Source organism: Giraffa tippelskirchi, chromosome 10 (assembly GCF_054371585.1).
Source record: "Giraffa tippelskirchi isolate mGirTip1 chromosome 10, T2T-mGirTip1v1.2.pri, whole genome shotgun sequence".
Classification (NCBI taxonomy): domain Eukaryota; kingdom Metazoa; phylum Chordata; class Mammalia; order Artiodactyla; family Giraffidae; genus Giraffa; species Giraffa tippelskirchi.
Genome location: NC_137284.1, coordinates 122636670 through 122662732, shown reverse-complemented (window position 1 = coordinate 122662732; position 26063 = coordinate 122636670). Strand labels below are relative to the sequence as shown.

At 42.0% G+C, this 26063-nt stretch overlaps 1 protein-coding gene across 2 annotated transcripts in view; it reads left to right on the top strand.

The window, feature by feature from the left end:
• The window catches only part of HECW1 (HECT, C2 and WW domain containing E3 ubiquitin protein ligase 1), a 471951-nt gene that overhangs the window by 142145 nt on the left and 303743 nt on the right, over nt 1-26063 (top strand). The gene's annotated exons all lie outside the window — the stretch shown is intronic.

Below are 26063 nucleotides of genomic sequence, written 5' to 3'. Positions count from 1 at the left end.
TGAGCGACTTCACTTCACTCACTTTATACTTTATCACTGGAGAAGGAAATGGTAACCCACTCCAGTATTCTTGCCTGGAGAATCCCATAGACAGAGGAGCCTGGCAGGCCATGGTCCATGGGATCGCAGAGAGTCAGACACGACTGATGTGACTATGCACATAGTGTAGTTTCTTTGTGGTCAGAAAATCTCATCCATCTGTGTGCTAAATTTTGTAATTTATCCAGTGTTTATGATCCTTGTATAATAATTTTTGTAAATGGTCCACAGATATTGGAAAATAAAATCTCCTCTTTGATTATCAGAATCTTGAAAGCTTTCCTCCTTATCTTGCTGGTCTTTGCTGACTCAAGAGGACTTGTAGGGATGGTATGGGAGATCCACGCAGAGGAAGGGGTCAGGAAGAAACCACTGTAGTTTCTTTGAAATGCCTGAGCCTCGTGAAGGAGAAATATTTTCCCAGTGTTTTATGGGAGTAGTCACAGGCCCTCTGAGTCAGAGAGCAGACTTGGAAGTCACATGGATGAATCTGACTGTCACTTTGTGCGATCTTGGTTTTATGAGGTGAAATTTGAGTATGGTGAAATGAAACACGTTTTTGAAACCCGAAAGATCTCAGCTATGGCAGAAAGCAGCCCATCCAGCTTAGTCACCAGCACTGTTGCCTTTTTCTGTGTCCTGGGCCATAGTAAGCTGAAGACTTTGCCTGGCACTGCTCTCCAGATGTTTTGTCAGCCCAGAGGCCAAGGTCTCAGCACACGTCCTGCCTGCCTTTAGCAGAGTGACAAATGTTACACATTTGTCACATCCTTAAGGCATTCCTGGACTAAAAGATCCTTGGACTAGCTCTCAAGGGAATACCACTCAAGATCTAATCATAAGTGGAATTAGAGTCCATTGTGGCACCTTTTAAACACTCCTGCTCTGATTACACTGTCTTGTGTCCCACCCCTAGACCACACACATGTTTAATGACAGCAGTTTATCACCAATTATACTACCAAACTGGCCCCTCATCTAATAAAATGAAATTTTAAAATCTACTAGAGCAATTTGAGACTCTCTTTTATCTTTTCTCCATATTTTGCTTCATAGACAGTTTATGCCTGAATTCTGATCCTGAATCCAGGACTATAAATTTTAATTGAGTCTCAGATTTGTGAAATTTATTCTTGGCTCCAGCTAAATGAAGTCCCTCCCTGGGAATGCAAATAAGAAATAAGAAACATGTTTCTTCCTAGTTTAAAATGCATGTGTTCTGTTAAATAGGGTCAGCATTGGATTATGGTTGAATGTCTATATCAAATTAGATCTATTGCAGCTTCTTTCCATTTGTGGGTGAATCTCAGTGTCCTAGAGAGGAAGGTATGTCTTATTCCCTCTAGAATCATTTCTTGCAAGGAAGAGAACCTATTTAAATGATGACAAAAGAAGTAGAGAAGAAGCAGTGTGGTAAAATGATATGACAGACAGATTCACTTGCAAAATCGAAAGGGGCTTAGGTTTCTCTCCAGTTTTCTTTCTGGACTGTATTCCTTTACTTGTCCATGTCTCTACATGGCCTGAGGTTTGGATGATGTCGTGGAAATAACATCTACCACTCACGTGTCTTGGAATCAGCAGGAAAGGATCTCTTGTTGGTCACTGTCTAGCCAATTAGCTCCAGTAGTTGCCATATCCATCTCTGCATTGGCCCAGGAGTACTGTTATCTAGGGCAAAGCTGAATTATAGTATTTGCTCTTTTGAAGCTAGAGAGGGAAGAAGTTTCCAGAAGAGGAGAATCCGAGCTGGAAGGAAAGGCAGGGAGGCTTGTGTGGTGGTCAAGTGGCAGAGGGTCAGAGCACAACCAAGTCCTAGAAGAAGTTTTATCCTCCCCTTTGGAAAAGGCCCATGCAAATGGCCCAACAAAGTCCATGTCAAAAAGGATTGTGAAGCTTTTAGAACAGAACTTTGTAGATGAAAACTGACAGTTCCTCTTGTATTTTTAACTTAAAAAATCAATATCACAATGCTGGACCATTCAATTTATTTTAGATCACGGATTGAATTCTTATTTCTGAGCAGCAATATGATCTGAGAGAACAGTGAGAGAAGTCAGGAGGTCCTCGTTCTTCTTACTCATGCAGCAGTGCTGGGTCACCTTGAGAACTTGCTCTTAACTTCTCTAGAGCTCAGGTTATTTTGGCAACAAGAGGATAAGATGTATCATGGATTTGAAAATGACAGTGATTCAGTATAGAATGCCTTGGTGGATGGCCTTATCCCAGAAGCACCTGGGAACTGAAATGTTGAAGTGGAGAAAGAGAGAAGGTGGGAAGGTGGTGTGGCTGGGCTCAGACAAAAGCCTGGCTGCTTGTGCCTGTGACACACTGCACACATCTCAGTGTCCTGGGAGGCATGGCAAGCCTGAACTTGGTCTGTATTTATATTTGTGGGCATTTTACTGATGGACTGTTGAAGCCTTAGTCATCATCTGGATTAATGGTACTTGAAGAGCAAAGTTCAAGGTGAAGAAAATGTCTTGTTCATTAGTTGGGAGCAAATCCCCAGGAGGGTTGGGAGGTGTAGAGGGAAAGGTTCTTCTGGGCAGAGGACATTGATACAGCATCAATCAGTCAGGCAGCCATCCAGGGCAGTGCTGCTCAGGAAACTGAGGCAGACTCTGACACCAACTACCTGGCATTGGGCCACACTTCAGAGGTTAAGGCCTCCATCCACCACTACCACAAGCCCCAGGTCCTACACTTCTGGGGCCCCAAGGTCACTCTTACTCTTCTGACCAACTGGCTACAAATTCAGGAGTTCTTACTACCTTCCAGTTCAGTAATTCTCCAGAATGACTCAGAACACAGGAAAGTGCTATCTTTAAAATTGCAATTTTATTACAGCAAAGGATGCAAATCAGAACCAGCCCAAAGAAGAGACACGTAGAACAAGGTCTGAGATGGTACCTGGTACCACATTAGAGGATTAGGAAGAGTCTTTGGTTTCTGGTGCTGAGTATTCAGGTCATTTTATATTTTGATCTCTGTAGGCCAAGGATGATGTATATACAGGTCAATCAAAGAAGATACCTGAGTTGAAGTCTACTGGTCCTTCCTAACTGGTCAGAACCATGACTTTTTAATTGCCTTAATCTCTGTGTCTCTTGAAGCCTCTCACATCAAGCCTCGTGCATGCTAAATGTTCAGTAAATATTTGCTACATGCAATGTCTGGAGAACTAGCTTTTAATAGTCTAGTTGACTGCATTTTATTATTGTACATGGTGATGTCAAATAACTTTTGTAGAGATGATTATGGAGTATAGATCCTTGCTGTTTGAAATGTGTGGTCCTTGGACCAGATCATGTCCTCATCTGGGAGGTTATAGTAATGTGGAGTCTCAGGCCTCACCCAGACCTACAGAATCAGAGTCTGCCTCTTAAGTCTGTGGGAAATTCAGTATTTTTCAAAGTTCCCCAGGAAAACCAGTAGGGTAGAGTACTGTAAGTTAGGAGGAAGCAGTCTTGATCCGTTTGGACAATCTGGGTTTTTTTTTTTTTTTTTGCTCTGGGAATGAAACTGTTAGGTGGCGTTTCAGGGGACTCTGATGGTGTTTCAGAGGACTCTGAAGAGCTCTGATCCTTTATCCTTTAGCGCAGAAAGAATTTAATGAGAGGCAGTGATAAGTGATTCATTAGAATAGGATGCTTGTGAGGCTTATAAGCAGTAAAACAAGAGGGTGCTATGCCATGTACTTAGTGGGCTACATTTTTATAATCAGAGGAAGAATTCTTGAATAGACATCATGCTTCCATCATCAGTTCCTCCTCCAGGTTGGGCAGAGGAGTTTTCTTGTCTCTACATGGTCAAGCCAGGACTGTAAATGTTTCAGTTCTGTGTACAGTGAGCACCTTTCCATAAATTATTTTTGTGTGCAGCGAGCATGTCCTAGAGATCATTAACTTCCTGAGCTCACTGGGCAGGATGTGAGTCTCATGCCACCATTGTTTCATTGTTCTGAGCCATGTTGCATGCTTCTGCTGCATGGTTTTGTTGCTAAGCAAGCCTGCTTGCTTTTGTGATTAAGGAAACTTGCTTTCTTGAGTGATCATTAACTTACTGGGGTCTCCCATATTTTTTCTACTCACAATCCCCTAGTGAAATTAGCTATTTAATCCCATACTTTGTCTCTTTATTCTGTTCCTATCAGAAATCAGATGCCACCATTGTGAACCAAGTCACCTTTCTTTCTGATAAAGTCTGATTCCATCTCTCTATCTCACACATCTTATAAAATTATGGTACATTTGTGTCTGGATGGTGCTTTGTGTAAGGGTGTTTGCACTGGGGGCATGTTTAGTATAAAATCAGCTATTTTCTAACGTGGACTTTGAAAAAGATAGTTGAAGTGGTTTGAAGAACAGCACAAGAAAATTACAGTGCCTCTTTCTGGGGTCAAATCTTTTAATAACTTTTTTTTTCTGCTGCTATTTCTGAATTAGAATCTGGAGAAGTTGTTTTCTTCTACAAAAAGCCAACTTCAGTAGGGGGCAGCTTGCACAGATGCTTCAGTTTATAAAATTAATCTGGAAACCTGATCTGTGTGAGGTTTGTGACCTTTACTTTATCTTCCCATAGCCATGGAAAGACCTCCATGGCCACCTTGACTTCTGTATCTCCTTTGAAGGTTCTTCCTCCTCCCCCTGTACTCATAGAGGTGCCCTTGGGCTCTAGCCTTGACTTCCTCTCTTCTCTCCATTCACCACCCCAGTGATCCCATCTTTTCTTAGGACTTTCAGTTTCACCTATGTACTGCTGACTTGAAAAGTTTTATTCCCATTTCATGCCTCCCCCCTGAATGCCAGACTTGTTTTTATTGGTCTACCTGGATGTCTAATAAGCATTTTCAAACATAAAATATCCAAAATGGAATTCTTGTTTCTCCTCTCAAACCCTGCTCCACTCCCTTCTCCATCTCAGTTCATGGCAGATCCATCCTTACAGTTTGCTCATGTCAAAAAATGGAGTCATCCATCTCTTACATTCATACTGCATGTCCAGTCTAGCAGGTGACACTTGGCTTCTGTCTTCAAGGCATGTCTAGAATCCAGCAACACCACCATCCTAGTTCAAACCACCAATATTTCTCACTGGAATTATTGCCAAATCTCCTAGTTTGTCTCCTTCCTGTTCCTGTTGGTCACCTTCAGGGTGTTCATAGCACCGCACTCTGAGGGAGCCCATTACAACTTCTCTGCTCAAATCCCTTCCATGGCTTCCTATCTCTTAGGAGCCAAGTCAGAGTCCTTACTGATTCATGAGCTGCCTGAATGCCTCCCTCCCTCCCTCCTGTCTCCATCTGTGTCTCTGACCTTCCTCCCCAGTCTCTGCTCCAGCTTTCCCCCAGTGCAGCGAGCTGGCATGCTTCCTCCTCTGGGCTTTTGCTTTTGCCATGACTTTTGCCTGGAAAGTGTGGCCCCTAGACAGTCACCTGTATCCCTCCCTCCTTCCTTCCCATTTATCTTTTTCCATCGCTCCTTCTAGGATTCAGCCCTATCACAGCACCCCTACCCCTGCTGCTACCACAGTCCCTATTTCATGTCTATGCTCGCTTCTTCCCTAGAGCTCACATCACTTCCTACAACACTAGATAACTCCATTTTTGTCCATTAACTGTATTCTCACTCTAGAATGTAAGTGCCATGATGATGAAAAAAAAAATGAGTTTCCACTATTTGATTCACTTTTGTATTCCTAGCATGTAGAAAAGGCACACAAAACGAATGAATGGAAATATTTGCTGTTCTAAATAAGATTGAGCCCCATTTAATGTAAAATATCATGTGTGGGTCACCCAGTATTTACCAGACCCAACACCAGTGACATGGGTCAGTAAGACATTAGTCATGCATCTATGAGCTAGCGACAGCACCATGTGACAAGGTACATGGATAAGAAGTGTTTCTGGAATCACTGGACAGCAGGGTGTGGGCAGGAGTGGCTGGAATAATCCTGAAAGGAAAAAGAGGTGCGGCCAGCCTGTGGAGGGTGAGTTTATAGTACTGGCACATTTGGGTTTTACTGTAAGGCAATGACAGACTTAGTATTTTAAACAAAGAAATAACATGATTATGTTGATGGCAGGTAAATACCTCTAGTGGAAGTGTGGGAGGATGAGGGAGAATGAAGGTTAACTGCTGAGAAGCTACAGCTTTGTCTGGGGCCTGGCAGTGGAATAAAGATGACCAAGGCACACAAAAGAGACATTAAAGGGTGATGGGCCTATTTTTAACACCCAGAGTCACAAATGGGGAATAAGTCATAAGCACCAGTAATATGAAAAATTAAACTTACAATGATATGCTCTTTCCCATCCATCCCATTAAAAACAAAAAAGGCTGACAGAGCAAGTTTGGCAAGACCATAGGAATGTGGGAGCTACCCAGATGATGGGAGAATAAGCTGGTTCTGCCCCTCTGGTGAGCACCAGGGCTCCACCTGCCAAAGTGGGGATGAGTTGTCTTCCTGTTCAAATGAACCCATACCCATGTATATTCTCAGGAACCTCTCATACATGTGCGTAATGAGTTGCAGGTAAGAAAGTGACGTTGCCTGTAATAGCAAAAGAGAAAAAAAGGAAGCAAGCTAAATGCTTGTTGAAAGAAGACTAGATAAATACATTTTGGAATATGCACTAATGAGGAATTCTAGAATGATTAAACTGGAAATTGAGAGCTATATGTTAATATAGGTAAATATTCCAAATATAAAATCTTTATTTCTAGGCATGAATAGCTTTTTTTTTTTTACTAATATGAAATCATTCATGCTACCAAAAAGGTTAGTTAAAAGCCATGAGTAATAATAGAAAATTCTGTCAATTTTCTATGAGATCAATACAGAATACACGGGACTCCCCTGGTGGTACTGTGTCTAAGACTCTGTGCTCCCAATGCAGGGGGCCTGCGTTCGATCCCAGGTTGGGGAACTAGATCCTACATGCCACAGCTAAGAGTTTGCATGCTACAACTGAGAGTTAGCCCAGCCAAAAAAGAAATAAATATTTTTGAAAAATACAGAATACACATAGGATTCAATGATTACCAGTAGAATACACCTCTGCTTTGCATTTTAAAGTTATATTCTTAGATGCTGATAATGAAAAGTCAAAATGCCACTAAATGGCATATTTTTCTTTATAAATCAAATAATAAAAATAGCATGGTTTGTGTGAATTTAGGGAACATGAGAGTTAAAGTGGAAAGAGTTTGGAATAAAAATTAAAAAGCTATAAGCACTGACCCTGGTTCTGTTTTTGTTATTATTGTAACTTTGCTCATGTCACTTCAACTCTCTAGGATTTCTGCTGTTTGTCGTTTGTTGTCATATGAGGACTGGCATGTCTGCCCTAACTCTGATGGTGTGATGGTGAGCCTTTTCCCTTCAGGAAAGGGCTTGTACATTGCAAAAGCCTGTATACTTGTCCTTGTTAATTCATTCCCCAAATGCTGTTGGCTTTTTTTTTTTTAATCTCACTGAAGTAATAGATTTCAAAATAACATTGTAACTCAGCTGAAAGCTCTGAAAGCTTGAATATACTCTACATGAACCAAAACAGATGAAAACAATTTGTGTGTTACTCTGGGTCCTCTGAGCAGCAGGTGCCAAGGTGGGAGGAGCCAGGGGGACTAGGCCTGGTGTGTGTTGTGGGGGATGGTCTGGAAGGCAAGGTTGAGGAAGCCTCACAGGTACAGTGTGATTCTCATTGTCACCCATCAGGGACACGTTTTCTCTCCCAGGAATGGGCCTACCCGGGCATCCCTACCATACTCAGCCTTTGGTGGGAGCCGCCTGTAGAGGTGAGGCCTTGGGATGGTGTGAAGGTCATGGGTTCCACCTCTAGCTGTCAGAGATCTGAGAGCTATGTTTTCATGCCTGCCACAGCCATGAAACAGTGTCATGAAAACTGCCTATGATCACGTTTTATGTTTGAGGACCGTAATTGCTCTTCTTCATAACCAAATGACATTAAAAATACATTCATCTAGATGTTACAAGATTGAACTTAATGTCTATTTCAAATGAATGACCAATGGTTCTACTTTATGTTAAATACATTCCTATCACTGTCAACAACAATATAAAGTTTATTGACCACAATTTCTAGTGATTATTTAACATTGATTTTGAATTTCTGGTTAATGGAATAAGATATAGAGAAAAAGTTCTGATGCTACTACAAAATTGAGAACAAAATGATAATTGTTTTTAGGGATCTGATTGTAAACCTGTAAAATATAAGAGAAATAGCTAGTTAATTAAATTATTAAGACAGTTTACAAAGTTAATATTCAGAATACAGAATTAAAAATTCATTTGTAAAAGCCTCCTGGTAAAGAATCCACCTGATAATGAAGGAGATGTGGGTTTGTTCCCTGGGTTGGGAAGATCCCCTGGAGGAGGAAATAGCAGTCCACTCCAGTAATCTTGCTTGGAAAAATTCCATGGACAGAGGAGCTTAGAGGGCTACATGGGGTTGAAAAGAGTCGGACACTACTAAGCAACTGAACATGCACCTTCATAGTGATAATAAAACATAAAATATCCATATATACTCATAAAAAGCAAAGAGAGTATATCAATAAAACTGCAAAACTTTACTGAGAAACACAAAAGACTTTTAATCTGCCAACACCCCATATTCTTTCATGAGAAAACTAAATATTGTAAAGTTGTTGATCTGTTTCATGTTAATCCATATGCTGGTCACAATGTTATAATTAAAATATACTCAATTTTTCTTTTAATTAAAATATTTTATTAATTTAAATTAATAAAATTATTCTAAACTATTCTGAAAGAATCAATAGGCCAGGAGAGGTGCATTTTATGTGGGTAAAAGAGGAAGAATGAACCAAGGTGAACATTTCCATATTTTAAGCTTCAATAATAAATAAAATGTGGTCTCAACTCCAGAAAAAGCAATAGGTCCATGAAACTGCATAACTCAGTAGATTCTAACACATGGCAAATGTGATACGTGATAAGGAGCAATAGGTATCAGCAAGGAAGAGGGATGTGATTCACATGCTCCCATATAAGTTACAAAGAGCCGAGGTTTTCTTCACAGTAGTGCCATAGCGTGCTGTGTGTGGGCAGCAGGGAGGGAAAGGGCGGCTTTGGGTAAAGCATTAGAAAGAATCAGAAAGAAGAGTTTTGACTACTTGAAATCGGAAGTCTTAATATCTGAATACACAAAATTAAAAGGTAAATAATTCCCTGGATAATATTTGCAACACAGAGGTTGTACAAAAGCTGAGTGTGTGACGGTACACAGAACTTATATTCTTAAGTTAAAAATAACAACTAGCTCCAGTAGATGAACACTCAAAGAGCAAGATGAGACAGTTAACAAAAGGGCCATAAAAATGGTAAGAGAAGGCTGAAAATGCCATCAGAAAGTAGAACCATTAGGATACCCAGTGTTGGTGAGTGTGTGTGGACAACAGCAGTCACATGACTTGTTAGCTGGCTTATCAGCTGTAGAGACCTTTGTGTAAGGCCACATACCAATATGTATCCATAGACTTTAACTCAGCTACACACACTCAGGCCATAGTTTTTCCTGCAGAAATACAGCAAAATGCAGAAAAGATTTTTTGTGCATGCAAAATGTTTGTCCCATCATTATTAAACAGCAGAAATATAAAAACCACCTAAGTGTCCAAAATAGAGGACAAGGAACTAAGTTATAGTATGTTTATCAAAGTTATCCATTAAGATTTATTTATGAGAAAATCTTAACAGCATTGGAAACACTTATATTTTGTTGAAAAATTAGAATATAAAATGATATAGACTGTATGTCTTAAAGGGAAAAACATGAATGCAAAGAATATACCAAATTGGTTAGTGGTATTAAATTCAGGATCATGGGGGTCTTTTTTCCTTCTATTTTCTGCTTTTTATAGCATTCAAATTTTCCACAATAAAAATGACTTGTATAATTTTTAAAAAAGGAAGAACTAACAATATTGTGTTGAAACCAGATGTGAAATGGCTGTAATTTAGACTCAAGAGGAATTGAATTCTTATTCCTTTTCTGGCAAATAAATTGCATTTCCAGTGTTGATTGTTCTCACCTTCCTCAAAATGAAGTCTTTGCAATCAGCTGACACTAGACAGGAGCTCAGTTTTTACTGTATAAAGATGATTTAGAATATAGTGGCATTAATGAGACTCATTATAAAATCCATTACCATGGAAGACATTCCTCAAAAGACAAAATTCAAAACATCTGTTAAGAAAGAGGCTGGAACCATCAAAACAATAACTGATTCAGGCAAAAATAATTAATGGATGCTACAGGAAGTAGGTGAAAGTTTAAGGAGTAATAATGTATTAACATAATCTCAAAGTATCTTTCTATGAGATACTTACAATTACAAAGGATAAAGTAGTAATTTTACAGTGGAGAAATCTGGCAGAGATCACGTATCAAAGTCGACATCACGAGAAATGAAACTAGTGACAGCATCTGCATTGGATATGGTACACAGAGAGCAAGCATGCCTTCCATGGTATATCCGGCCAAAGTGCTTAACCTGAACTCAGATCACAAGGAAACATCAGACAAGCTCAAAGTGAGGGCTATTCTCCAAGATCCCCAGCCTGTATCCTGGAAAACTGTCAGTGTCATGAAAGACAAAGAAAAGCAAATGAACGTAACACACGATCTGGGATCCTGGATTTTCCTTTGCCATGAGGGACATTATTGAAAAAAATAATGAACTCTGAATAAGGTCTGTAAATTAGATAATGGAACCATGTCCATACCAATTTCCTAATTTTTATAATTGTCCTGTAGGTATATAAGGGAATTTCTTATTTTTAGGCAATACACACCAAAGTTTTTAGGAGTAAAGGTGCATCCTGTCTGCAGATTCCTTTTTTTAAAGAAGCAGTTTTTAATTTTTATTTGTTTATTTATTTCTGCTGTGTGGCACATGGAATGTTAATTCCCTGACTAGGGATTGAAAGTGTGGAGGCTTAACCACTGGACTGCGAGGGAAGTTCCCAGATTACTTTTGAGTGGTTCAGAAAAAAATAGATATGCACACACATGTGTGTGTGTGTGTGTATAATTGTAGAGAGAAAGGAAATACAAATATAGCAAAATATTAATATTTGGAGAATTCCTTGTAATATTCTTGTAACTTTTCCAAAAGTTTGAGCAGAAAGTGGCCAGGTGTTTGCCTGCTCAGCCAAGGGTTAATATATCATTAGGACCCAGCTGGAGTATAGAGTCTCCTTATTTCTTACACTTGACCCACTTTTTTCTCACGGAGTTCTGTCTGTCCTATTAAACAATAGATGCCATGTATTCTAGTGCTAGAAAGACTTTTGTCTCTATCTTTCCACCTATACCTATTGACAGGGCTCTGGAGTGGTTACAATTATAATCCTCATGTATAAGTAAATAAACTATCATTTAGAAAGGTTAAGTAACTTGATCGAGATCCCAGAGCCAGAAATGGCAGAACTCAGGCTCCTCTACCTCCCTCTGCTCATCTGTCTATTCCATAACCAGGAATCGTCTGTCTCTCCTATCACAATCCTTTCAATGCAACTCTGTGTGTGTGGGGGTGGGGGTGGGGTGGGGGCCCGGGGGCAGTATTTACCCATCTAAAAGCATCTGTGTGGTCCCTGCCCACGTGAATTCCTAGAACCGATTTACACCAGGACGTGCTACTGCACTTGGCTCAGCATCCCACCACTAAAACCATGCTGAAGTCTTGCCCCCAAACCCCTTAAACTATTGAATTTTGGATAGGGAAAATGAAACAGTGACCTATTCCATTAAGACTGTAGATCTGAGATCCTTGAAGCTCTTTGGCTTGACATGAGCAGTCTCTAACACACTCCGACTCTATTTTGTCAGAAGCCCCTCCTGGCCATGGTAGACAGTGAAAAGAGACCAGATGCTAACCTCCCCTGGCAGGTCTCCTCCCACTCGCTCCCTCCCTGTTCCAGCTGCTGCAATGTGAGGACTGCTCTTCACTCTGAAGTGTAAATGCCTCCAGGAGGACTCAGTTTAAGTCTGTTAAACTCCAATATTGTTATGGAGTTAGTGCCCTAATTCAGACTTGCTGTCTGCCAGCTAAGAGATTGAAAAGGACTCAAGACAGCAGATTCAAGGAGGAGAATTAGCCCTTGGGTGGTGCTAGAGGTTTACTTACCCTGGTTTTCTGTGCTTTGACATAAAAACCTGGTGAAATATAAGAATTTAACTAGAAGCGCATAGCAGCAACACAGCACTACAGCTGAAGAATTGAGTCCAGTCTTCCTCTTATGAGCAGAGAATGTTTGCTTGTGGGAAACATGGAGAAGGAGATATCCTAGGGGTCCTGACCTGACAACTACTGGAAGAAATTTGACCTGGGGGTTAACAGTAACTGGGGAAAAAATGGCCGTAAAGAGTTTGGAATTTCAGTGAAAGAGAAAAACCAGTAGATATAAAAAAGAAAAAGTAGAGGACTTGATTGTTTGGGATGGTTAAAATGGGACATGGGCTTCCCTGGTGGCTCAGTTGGTAAAGAACCTGCTTGCATTGCGTGAGACCCAGGTTCGATCTTTGGCTGAGGAAGATTCCCTGGAGAAGGGAATGGCCGCCCACTCCAGTATTCTTGCCTGGAGAATCCCATGGACAGAGGAGCCTGGCAGGCCATGGTCCAAGGGGTCGCAGAGAGTCAAACACGACTGATGTGACTAAGCACTAAGCACGAGTGACTAAAACAAAAATGGGACACAGTAGAAAACAAAGATGCTCAGATTATTGAAAAGTTGTTGCTGAACCACGAAAAGACGCCAGTATTCTTGGCCTCCGGAGGAGAATTCAATCCGGGGCCAGAGACGAGGCTTGATCGCTCAGAGCTTTGGTGTAATAAAGTTTTATTAAAGTATAAAGGAGATCGAGAAAGCTTCTGACATAGGCATCAGAAGGGGGCAGAAAGAGTACCCCCTTTCTAGCGTTAGCAATGGAGTTATATACTCTCAAATTAGTTATTACAGTGAATCAAAAGAATGTCTGGAGGTTGTAAAGACCTCACCAGACCTACTCCCATAATTTGCATTTTAAGATAACAAGATTAGCCAGAAGGTTTTTTCCAGAGACTGTCCTCAAGCAGGGTACATTATTCTTATATAATCCTAAGGAATGTAGAGGGGAAAAAAAGTTTGTCCTTTCTTCCTCCTTGAGAATTCCAGACCCCTCTCTCCTTGGGGACCCCTAGATTTCTTATCCACCTGCCTAGGAAATGGCTCTGTCATTATTGCCACCTGGCAAGTCTATATTTGTACTGAAATCTCTTCCTGACTCATGAAAATAAGACTTTTCTTTCAAAGAAGGTCTGTTTAGGGAAATGCCAAGTGCTGGTTGGCATAGAAGAATCAGGATGAATCACCTCCCACTGAGCAGAGGGGTTCAGTTTAGAAGCGGGGTAGAAAGGGGAGCTAGGAGTGTACTGCATTCGTCTGATTTGCTGGTTTTGTTGAGAAGCACATATCCACACAACTTTCTTTTGCTGCTTGGGCTGTGAACAAACATGTACAGAATCTCAGTAACTTCCTCCACAAAGGTTTATTTCTCACTCATACCGTGTTTAGGTTGTTGGTCAACCGTAGCTCGCCTTCACTTTATGGGTTGAGTTCAGATGTGCTGCATGTGTCTTCTTTCTTCCGAAATGTAGGCTGAAGGCACAGCGCAGTCTAGAAGTAGAACACTCTGTTCTTGGGGAAGGGGCAGCAAGAGCAAGAGGGTTGGTGTAAACTCATGATGTCTCTTAAAAGGCCCGTGATGCTCAGAAGTAAACATTGTATTTTTCTGTATATAAAAGCTGGCCAAAGCATATTATATGGCCAAGTCCAAAGCCTGTGAGGTGGGGGTGTATACTCTCCTCATAGGCACTACAGGCAAGTCCTATGGTGGGAGGGATGCATGATGCCCCTGAAGAGAATGGAGTGACTGATGTCTGGATTATGGTGATAATGTACCATGTAATAGTGAATGGTCCTACTGTCACAGCCAGTTCTCCTTTTATTGTTAAGTTACACATCTACTTGTATTTGTTTATTGTGACAGAAAACATTAGGCTTCCAGATCAGAAAATAGACTCATTACCATAGCAATCTCATCATCATTTCCCAGTCTCCCATGGGGCGAAGTGATGAGAGCCAAATATTCCCTGTACATAGAGGGGTTTGTGCCACAGGAGAGAAACCCTGAAGTTACGACTCTCAGGGCTTATATAAGAGCCGAAGGCACATCTGGGTCTCTTCCCGTCTAGAGAGAGCGACCTTCATAAAATAAAGATAAAATATAAAGAAAGATGGAATATAAAGAAATCTTCTCTGGGGAGAGGAGGCAGAAGACTTCGGGTTTACAACCTCTGGCACATGAACAGATGTCTCCAAAGGAGATACGACTATATCTTTCAGAGGTCTCTATCCTTGGAGTGGCCACCAAAAATCCTTTCAGCCTAGGTGCCAGTGCTCTTTGCTCAGAAACATCAGAAACATGAAAATGTCCATAGAGCATTTTTCCTGGCCCTTGTGCATTTTAACTTTCTAACTTTTGTTGCTTAGTTTTAGCAGACCTGAGCTTTCAGAGTTGTGGAAGTGAGTCCCCCTTGGTTCATAGTTCTTGGTGGGTAAATGGTCCCCTTTGGCCAATATACTGAGACCAGATCCAAAATCTAACACTTCTCCCTGCCCGGCTGGTTGATGTTATGATGTTTGATATTATACCTGGAAACTTTTTATATCTTTGAACATCATCATTCTGGAAACAGAACAGTTCTAAAGAAACCGTAACTTGGATATTATCATTTTTCTTGCCTCATAAGTCCTTACACAATACTTTATTATCAAATGATTTATTTACATTTTAGCCCCCAGGACTTTTGAGATGCTATTGTGGAAAAGACAAGAGTTGGCTACACACAGTCAGGTATCTGGGTCAGTGTATGCCCACAGATTTTTTTTACCTTTAATGGACTACATATTCAAAGAATAGCTGCTATTGTTTGTTTTTCAATGTCTGAGAAACTCTTTAATGTGGAGTCTGATGAGTAAGTAAGGAGGAGCAAGCATGTCTTCTCAGCCTGCAGCTTGTGCTAGACAAACACAAGGGTCCTTAGAGGCATTATAAACCCAGTGCAGTACAGCCCCTCCAGTAACAAACAGTCTTCCTCCAGCCACAGTCCTCATCAAATTCTCACCATCTCCTCTGTCCTCACTCTGTTTATGCCTGGATTCTTATAAGATTTTGCAGTTTCCTCCTTTGCCCTCTCTTCAGTGTGTTCTTAAACCAGCAACCAGAGACACCCTGCTCATGGCCAGCCAGGTGGTGTCACTCCCTCCTCAGAGCACTTTAGTCACTCCTCACCTCACTCTATGTGGATACTAGAGTCCTTCCACTGAACTAGGAAACTAACCACCAGAGCTAGCCCTTAATCACATATTCAACTCTTTCCTGCTATTTTCCCCTCTCTTCTTTTTGCTCTGGCCACAATGACTTCCTTGCTGTTTCTCTGAAGAGCCAAACACTCTCTACCTCAGGACCTTTGCACTTGCTGTTTCCTTTGCCTGAACTATTCCTTCCCCAGACATCTCACTGGACACTTCTTTGTCTTCCTTCTGTGATTTACTCAAAGTCTCTTCATTTTTGAGAAACCCAGTCTAAAATGTCCTTTTCTTCCCACATCTTAGCACTCATTTCTCATTTCTTTCTTCTTAAAATATCCTACCATCTAACGTGTGTCTTATTTATTGTGTTCTTTTCTTATTCTCTCCCTCAAACATGAGCTTCATAGCGAGAGCTTACAGTCTGTGGTTCACTAGCATTTGCCTCATCTCCAGGGCCAACCCCCTGCCAGATCCATGGTCCAGACCCAAGTCTGGGCCACACTTGTCCCTCCAAGGCCCAGCCACAGCATGCCTGCTTTGGAAGACCTGGGCAGGGAGACTGCTCACCTGGAGCTAGGCAGAGCCTTGCCCAAGGGAGTGCAGAGGTCTGTCCCTTGAAACATTACAGGAAAAGATGGATCCCATCCCCCAGGCTCCTCCCTGGACGGGGGGCCCCACAGAGAACCACTGCCCCTGCTCAAGCCCTGTTCCTGCATGGGAAGGAGATTTGGGCCCTCCCTAGAAAGGGGTATGGGTGCAATTCTGCCCTCCCTGTTGGTCAACTCCAGACCAGCAAGCATATTAATACTTGATAAGATATGATAATAAAGCACAATAATACTATAACCAGACAGGGCCAGTATCAAACTCATGATCAGCTCCTCGCCCCTCAAAAGGCTAATATTTAAGAGACAAGTGTTGGTGGAAAAAGAAAAAGTTGCTTTATCAGGAGACCAGCAACCTGGGAAGATGGTGGACTAATGTCCTAAGACCATCTCCAAGTTACTGGTAAGGAGACAAAGGTTTTAAAGGCAGTGAGAGGGAGGGGCTGAGGGTGCATGATCAGCTGTGAACAGTTCTCAGATCGGTTGGCATCAAGGTGGAATTTCAAACATCACTCATCTTCTGGTTTCAACCAGTCTGGGGTCTACATGCTTGCAGTCAGTGATATTCATCTGGCCGGGAATTTGCTTCCTCTAAAAACAACTTGGGAATCTGTATCTTTCAGGGAACTGGGAGCTTTCAGTAACTCTGCTGTGTGGCTGATTGATAGTCTAAAGTATTACCAGTTTCCTTGCCCAACAGGGATTTTGTTTTCCCTACATGTTCACTTTTCCTTATCATTAACTCTTTTTTTTTTTTTTTTTTTTATAAATTTATTTATTTTACTTGGGGGCTAATTACTTTACAATATTGTAATAGTTTTTGCCATACATTGACAAGAATCAGCCATGGGTTTACATGTGTTCCCCTTCCCGAACCCCCCACCCACCTCCCTCCCCCTCCCATCCCTCTGGATCATCCCACTGCCCCGGCCCCGAGCCCTTGTCACATGCATCGAACATGGAATGCATCGAACATTAACTCTTGACTCGGCCTTTTGAGACCGCGAGGAGGTTTGTGAGTCTAAAGCAAAAACCGTTACTTCAAAGGACAGAGACCCAGGGACTTACGTGTGGTTTCAATATCTGAGGATGGGATACTAGGCTAATAAAAAGATTCTGAAAGACAAGAAAGGGAAGTAGAGGGCCATTATTCTTTAAAAATGCAGAATATGGAAAGTATCCTTTGGTCTAATCCCATGATAATTTTAGAAACATCTCAAATTCTTAAGAGAGAAAACATGGATACAAACTTTGTGTCACCTACATGAAGAAAGTGATGAATATTAATTTTAAAAATCAAAATTGGAATTTAATAATAGAGAAACAGATCATGTTCCTGGATGGGATAACAATGCAAAAACCTTCTCACATTCGTTAGTTCAATTTAATCCAACCAACAATATCCATGTGATGTTTATGTTCTATAAAGTGGCAATTGAGTGTTAGTATTGACTTCTATTGAATGTTGGGTGGGGAGTGTGGCCAGAAGTCCCCAGTGCCTGGCTCTGAATCCTGGCTCTGTGCCTTACTCTTTGGGTGGCGTTGAGCACATGGCATAACCTGCCCCTTCCTCAGTTTCCTCATCTACAAAATGTAGACAATACTAACACTGCCTTGTGAGGTCATTGTGAGGACTGAGTGAGTCATTATATGTAAAGTACTTCAAATGATGCCTGGTATGTAGGAAAATATATACATGCTGTGCGTGCTAAGTCGCTTCAGTCGTTTCAGTCGTGTCCAACTCTGTGACCCTGTGGACTGTAGCCCGCCAGGCTTCTCTGTCCATCAGATTCTCCAGACAAGAATACTGGAGCGGGTTGCCATTTCCTCCTCCAGAGGGTCTTCCCGACCCAGGGATCGAACCCGTGTCTGTCATGTCTTCTGCATCGGCAGGCAGGTTCTTTACCACTAGCACCACCTGGGAAGCCCACGTAAGTGCTAAATGTTAGCTTTTATAATATCACTGTGTTGTCCAGTGCTAAAGTGATGAATGGTCAGTACATGTTGAATGTCTCTGAGCCTGATTGGTATAGGCACCTCTCTGACTACCTCAGGGTACAAGCAAACCCCACCTCTCAAAGGCAACTGGTGACAGACTTTGAAAATAGAGGCAGAAATGCAGTTCACCAGCCATTTTGTTTTTCTTCTGCCACTTGGAGCATGAAAAGCACTGATCAGGACAAAGTCTGTTTGCACACCCATGATGGGTAAGTTAAATGAGCTATTGAATCCAGTGCAAGCAAGCCCCTAGTTGCTGAGGGCAGAGTTAAGCCCATATGTTTTGCATAATTCTGTCTCATCATCATACTGCTTTTGGTACAAGGAAAATGTTTTGATAGTCTGTCACTAAAATCTGTTTTTAACGAAAACATCCTGGGATCAGCTATTATTCTTATAAGACAGCTTTGATGTGGAGTCAGTCAAGTATGGAGTTCTGTTCTAAGTGACTTCTAAGTCTATTCATAGACTTCCTATGAGGCAGCATAAAGGTCAGGGAAGAGCACAAGGCCCGAGCTGAGCAGGAGGAACTCACAACTCTGGGAGAGAGGGGATTGGTGGGGAGATACCTAGATCTTGGTCATGAACACTAACCCTAGAGGAGGACCCAACCCTGCCCCCACTACCTTGGATATAGGACTCAGCTTTGCTCCTTATCCTAGCACTGCCCCTTTGCTGCTCAGAGTTGGGGTCTGAGGAATAACATACTAGAAGGAGGAGAAGGGGACGACAGAGGATGAGATGGTTGGATGGCATCACCGACTCAATGGGCATGGGTTTGGGTGGACTCTGGGAGTTGGTGATGGACAGGGAGGCCTGGCGTGCTGCAGTTCATGGGGTCGCAAAGAGTCGGACACGACTGAGTGACTGAACTGAACTGAACTGAGAAGGAGGCTGCACCTCCATTTATGTTGCCTAGTCATGGAGTTGAAACGGCCTCTCGGAGGGCAAACTGGGCATCTTTGGAAACTGTCTTCCTTAGAACCAGCATGGTTGGGAAGAAAATGTCAAATGGAAAGCCCTGATACTAATAATGCATTATTAGTAGTAGAAATTTAGTCAGGGGTATGCTGTAGAACTGGAGAAATATATGAATACATGAAAATTTAAAACATGTTAAAATAAGATGAGTATTAAGAAAATGAATAGCTCACTGGCAATGCCAAGTCCATGCTCTTCAAGTAAAGCCTGAAATGTTTGTCAGAGCCATTTTTTTTTTCTTCAATTTAAGAGAGATGATCTCTAAGAATGGTGGAGGGGGAGGATATTCCTTTCAGGACAATGGTTAAGACTTCTCCTTCCAACGCAGGGGATGCAGGTTCAGTCCCTGGTCAGAGAGCTAAGGTCACATATAGCTCAGGCCAAAAAACCCAAAACATAAAACAGAAGCAATATTGTAACAAATTCAATGAAGACTTTAAAAATGGTGCACATCAAAAACAGAAAAAAGAATAGAGGAGCCTAAGAAATTGGTATTGTAAGTCATTAATGACTAAAAATGATGTATTGGCTCATGAAAAGATCTCCTCCCAGGGGAACAAATTCTATGATAATATACCCTTAACATTGCATACATGCTGAGTCACGTCAGTTGTGTCTGACTCTGTGTGACCCTGTGAACTATAGCCCATCAGGCTCCTCTGTCCATGGGATTCCAAGGCAAGAATACTGGAGTGGGTTGCCATGCCCTCCTCCAGGTGATCTTCCCAACCCAGGAACTGAACCTGCATCTCTTATGTCTCTTGCATTGGCAGGCAGGTTCTTTACCACTAGTGCCACCTGGGAAGCCCACCCTTAAGGTTATTTGATAGTAAATCTTACATCTCCTGAGAATTTAACTGGGATCCAGACAAGGGACTGAAAGAGATGAGCTTGGGAGGAAACAAAACTAGTCAGATGGTAAAAAAAAAAACAGTAGTGCTAATAATGAGTTCATGGTCACAAAGTTGGACCTCAAGAGTCATGCTGAGTGAAATAAGTCAGGCAGAGAAGGAGAAATATCATATGACATCCCTTATATGTGGAATCTAAAATGCATTTATTTATGAAACAGAAACGGACTCATAGAGAATGAACTTATGGTTGCCGGGAGAAAAGAATGCAAGGAAGAGATAGGGGGTTTGGGATTGACATGTACACTCTGCTATACTTAATATGGATAACCATCAAGGTCCTACTGTGTAGCAGGAAACTCTGTTCAGTGTTATGTGGCAGTCTGGATGGGAGGGGAGTTGAGGGGAAAGTGGATACATGTATATGTATAGTTAAGTCCCTCTGCTGATGACCTGAAACTATCACAACATTGTTAACTGGCTGTACTCCAGTATAAAATCAAAAGTTTGTTGTTGTTGTTTTTTTAAGTTGAAAATAGGACTAAACAGCCATTTGTTTCAGCATCCTATCCTCATCGCCGTCAGCTGATGAATCCTTTTCTGTGATGCCAGCAGGAGGGGGTAGTCTAGTGAAACTGCTTGTTCTTGGGATCTCCCAACAAGAATCGTTTTATTAAATTAGCAAATGTAATTTTTCTGGTCTCTAAGTAGAAATAACTTTTTAAAAGTCTCATTCAAAACATGTACAAATGAATTTAATTTGTCCTTCCCAGAGGGTCTGGGGCAGTGTATTGGAAGTTTCCTTCAGGTGTGGGAATGCATAGGCAGGTTATTCCTTCCTCCATTGATCTGCTGGATAACTCAATCAACAAATACTTAATGGTGGACTCTGGGATAGAGTGTTTTCACATGAGCAAAAGAATGGTTTCCTGGTGGCTTCCCTGGTAGCTCAGCTGGTAAAGAATCTGCCTGCAATGCAGGAAACCCTCATTCGATTCCTGGGTCAGGAAGATCTGCTGGAGAAGGGATAAGCTACCCACACAAGTATTCTTGGGCTTCCCTGGCGGTTCAGCTGGTAAAGAATCTGCCTGCAATACGGGAGACCTGGGTTCAATCCCTAGGTTGGAAAGATCCCCTGGAGAAGGCGACAGCTACCCACTCCAGTATTCTGGCCTAGAGAATTCCATGGACTGTATAGTCCATGGAATGGCAGAGTCTGACATGACTGAGTGAATTTCACTTCACAAAAGAAGGGTATTAGATTTTCTCGAGGGCTTGGGGCTCCTGAAATGAAAACTGTAGATATTTAAGGGTCTCTACAGCTTGGCATCCCTCTTTAGAATTCAGCAGATCCTAGATGTCGATCATTCATACTGAGGACAACTTAAGATGACTGATAGTCATGATGGCGGGATAACTGTAGTCGCTGACCAGGTTTCTGAGAATATGAGATACACCCACTTAAAGGCAGTGTAAATTCTCTTTCAGTAATACAAACCTCCTTTGAAGGCCAGCAACTCCGGGTCTCCTTTCCCATGATACCCACTTTCAGGCTAGTGGGACCTGCGGTGACCTGACCACCTAGGAGGTGACACCTTGGTTAGACTTTGCTCCAGCAGCTCCTTAGAATTGAGGAAGCCACTGCCAACCAGAATCTCTGGCTTTCTTCAGGGGTGAGATTTTTGGTGACTTTTCATTGTATTGTCTGCATGGCTTGGCTTTTTAGACAGCAAATGTACACTGTATAATTCCAAAACTGTTTTAAAATTCTGTCATCTTGTATATTGCTCACTTTTATCTATTCTGCCTCAATAATCTCAACTTATCAAATGCAGACTGATTGGAAACATGAGGAAAACCAAACCAAATTTATTTTAGCACACAATAAATCACCATGTGGCCTGAAGGCCAGTGTCATGCTTTCTGAATTGGGTTTTTAATCATAGCTCATCATGATTAGAACAGGGTTAATATTGGTCCTGGAATAATATCTTATCTGGCTTATTTGATTTTTAATGATGGTGACTTCCACCCAGATGACAGTAGCAGTGACACAGTGTCCCCTCCTTCCCATATTTCACAGTTTTTGCCACCTTTCAGCCTTGACCATTAGAAGGGCACTGTTGGAGATATTTTAACAGGGTGCTAGAGTGGATGCACGTCATTGATTACACTAAAGTCTTTGACTGTGTAGATCACAACAAACTATGGAAAATTCTTAAAGAGATGGGAGTACCAGACCACCTTACCTATCTCCTGAGAAACCTGTGTACGAGTCGAGAAACAACAGTTAGAACTGGACATGGAACAATGGACTGGTTCAAAATTGGGAAAAGAGTATTACAAGACTGTATACTGTCATCCTGCTTATTTAACTTACAAAATACATCATGTGAAATGCTAGGCTGAATGAATCACAAGCAGGAATCAAGATTGCCTGGAGAAATAGCAACAACCTCAGATATTCAGGTGATACCACTCTAAGGGCAGAAAGTGAAGAACTAGACCTCTTGATAAGGGTGAAAGAGGAGAGTGAAAAAAGCTGGCTTGAAACTCAACATTCAAAAACCTAAGATAATTCCCATCACTTCATGGCAAAGAGAAGGGGAAGAAGTGAAAGCAGTAACAGATTTTATTTTCTTGGACTCCAAAATCACTGCAGGTGGTAACTGCAGCCGTGAAACTAAAAAACACTTACTCCTTGGAAGGAAAGCTATAACAAACCTAGTTAAAAAGCAGAGACATCACTTTGCTGACAAAGGTCTGTGTAGTCAAAGCTATGATTTTTCCAGTAGCCATGTATGGATGTGAGAGTTGGACCATAAAGAAGGCTGAGCACTGAAGATTTGACACTTTCAAGCTATGGTGCTGGAGAAGACTCTTGAGAGTCCCTTGGACAGCAAGGAGATCAAACCAGTCAATCCTAAAGGAGATTACCATGAATATTCGTTGGAAAGACTGATGCTGAAGCTCCAATACTTTGGCCACCTGATGTGAAGAGCTGATTCATTTGCAAAGACCCTGATGCTGGGAAAGATTGAGGGCAGAAGGTGAAGGGGGTTGCAGAGGATGAGATGGTTAGATAGCATCACTGACTCAATGGACATGAATTTGAGCAAACTCCGGGAGCTAGTGGAGGACAGAGGAGCCTGTAGTGCTGTAGTCCATGGGGTTGCAAAGAGTCAGGCATGACTTAGCAACTGAACAACAACACATCTACTGAACAGAGTAGGTGCCAGGAGCTTGGAGAGCTGACACAGGGACCAATGAAGGAACAGCTTATCAGACGCTGTCCTTGCTGTGCTGCCCATGCCCTCCTGCTGGGGCTTCTACTGTAGGCACTGGTGCTAGGGTCTTCGGAGTTGTCCCTCTCACTAGACTTTCCTGCAGCCCTGTGCCTTGGGCTCCAAGAGTGTTCCCCAAGGGTTACAGCCCTTGGAGAGCAATAGAAGAAGTGGTTAAAGCTGCCTTTAAATCACGGGTACCTTTAAAGAAAGAATTGTGTAACCTCAGGTTATTTACAGGGTACAACTTTGTTGATCCCTAATACTGTCAACTGTCATTTCTTATGGGGTTTCCTGTGCTTGAATTCTTTGCACTCATTCTCAGGAAGAGACCCTGTGGATCTGTGAAACTTAGTCTAAAAGCAGAAGGTAGAGACATATGTGGTTACTTTCATGTAGACAGGTCACTTGGTGCCCATTTCATTCCTTAATGTCCTTCAGCTTATTCTCATGGAAAAAGATTCTGTCTAGGTCCTCTTTGATAAGGTGGCATGGGGTTTGGGGGTCAAGGGGTGGATCCTTTTTTGTCTCATTCACTTTGTTTCTAAAGTCTCCACTTCTGCTCACCTCCTTTGACAAAGTCAAGTTTTGCAGTTAAACAGTAAACTGTAAGAAAACAATTTCCAGTAAACTGTAAAGTGAAATACACCAGTATCCCAGGCTAAGTACTAAATACGTAACATTTAATTTGAATGGTCCTTTCCTTTTTTTTTTCCTCTTCTGCCATCTCTTCTAATGTGTGTGTGTTTGATTAATTGGACCAGAATTTGGCTTAGGGCAGATGCAACAAAAGGCTCCTTTTACATCTTCTAAAGTCTAGACTGTGAGTTCAAGGGTATAGACAGTCCCAGATCATTTGTTCATTAATTTGTCCAATTCTCATTACATGTAGAGAACACTCCTTGTACTGCCCCAGCCCTGAGAACGCTTGATCAACTCTGCAAGACACTCATTATACAAATGATGTACATAGTTCTTTAGAATTATTCTCAAAACTACTAATATAAATACAGAGTTCTGTTCCAGGGGCATCTGTTCTGGCTAGAGGTGGGTGGGGGGTGGTCCCAGAATGACTGAGAACTAAAGGCTGTGGAGAACAAAGGGCTGAGGGAAGCATGTTTTAGATGAGGGAACATCATACTGCAGCTTCCAGGAAAGGAAAAGCGAGTGCCTTGGAAGGCTGTGAAACTCCCTGAGTGGCCGGAGGGAGTGGGGATGTCATTTGTGGTGGGGAGAGAGGCAGGGCCAGATCCATTTGGCCTATTTGTCTGAAGAAGTCTCAAACTGGTATTTAGAACTTTAGCCTAAAAGAAATGTGAGGTCACTAAAGCAAGAAATATAGCTGGTCAGATGTTCCCTTTTTGAGAAGCATTCTTCCTGTTGCAGAGCAGGTCTTTGAGGTGGGGATGGAGACCAGTTAGGATCAACTGAGATTTAGGAGGAAAGGGAGGCTTGGACCATGATGGAAGAGGTGGAAATGGTGAGAAACAGGTATCTAGAACAGCTAAGAGGAAGGAGTGAATGAATTGATCACTTGGTTGGATGCAGAGGATGGGCTTGGGGAGAAAAAGAATCAGAGGTGGACACCCAAGTTCCCCCATGGGAGATCTGTTGGGTGAGGAAGACTTACAGAGTCAGGGCTGAGAATAAATAACTCCTTTGCACTGTGTTTGGGGGTCTCTGAGAAATTCCAGTGGATGCTAGGTTTGAACTTCAAATGAGAGTGCTAAGCTGTCAAAGAAATATGGATTTTGTCAGTTTTCAGAGAGTAATCAAGTCCATCGGTTGGAATATGAGCCCTCATGTAACTATAGGAAAGTCTGGGGACCTCCAACATGGGAAAGCTTGCAGATGGAATTGAGCTGGGCCAGCCTGAGGAGTGGTCATGTCCAGGAAAGGGGCCTCACTCCTGCAGAGCCGAGGAACACTCGACCTGAGCTTGGCACAGAGCAGGATCTTAGGACGTGGAGGCTGAACTCTCTTTCCTCTTCAAATCTACTTGGCCCAGGGATGGGAAGATAATCCATGCACCCAGAGTGCAAGCTTCTGACTGGCTTCTTGCACAAACACATTTGTCAGCAACACTTCAGGTTTCACTAGGATTTTGGAAAGCTGACATACCATACTGCTTTCTTCTGAAATAAGACCATACTGGTTACTCTCACCACAACCTTCCCTCAGAGGAAGATGAGTATAGAAAATGAGGATGAAAAACTAGTGAACCAAAGTGATACCCAGATTAAGAAGACCCTGGTAGACTATCAGCCACAGTTTTCCTATGCCTGGCATCTCTCTGTTCAAATTCTAATTGTTGACATGGTTTCTCTATTTAAAGCGGTGATGGTTTGGTGCATGGCTACCATTTGGGGTGATATGCTGCAAGGGAATGGGGCTTCCTCTTGAGTCTTTCACATCTGAGTAAATGTCTGAGTGAATAAAAGTGCTGAGATAAGTCAGTGACATATTCAGCAGTTTAACTATAGATCTGGTTGCTTTGTGGTTGCAAGGGTTTTACAAGTGGAGTATATCTGAGGATGCTTGTAGATAGTTTTCTCAGATGGCTGCGGGGAACAGAACGCTCCCTCCCTGCAGGGCTCCCACACCAAATCTTTGTTTCCTGAAAGAATCTCACCCCTTAAATTCTTACCCCTTAAACTTTAAAAATCCAGCATAAAATAATGCTGCTTGCTGTAATTGGTCCATTTTTTTTTTTTTTTTTTCCAAAATGAGTATGGTCTGGGACTTGCCTGGCAGTCCAGTGATTAAGACTTCACCTTTCAATGCAAGGGATACAGGTTCGATCCCTGGTCAGGGAGCTAAGATCCCACAGGTCTTGCAGACAAAAACCCAAAACATTAAAAAGAAGCAATATTGGAACAAATTCAATAAAGGTT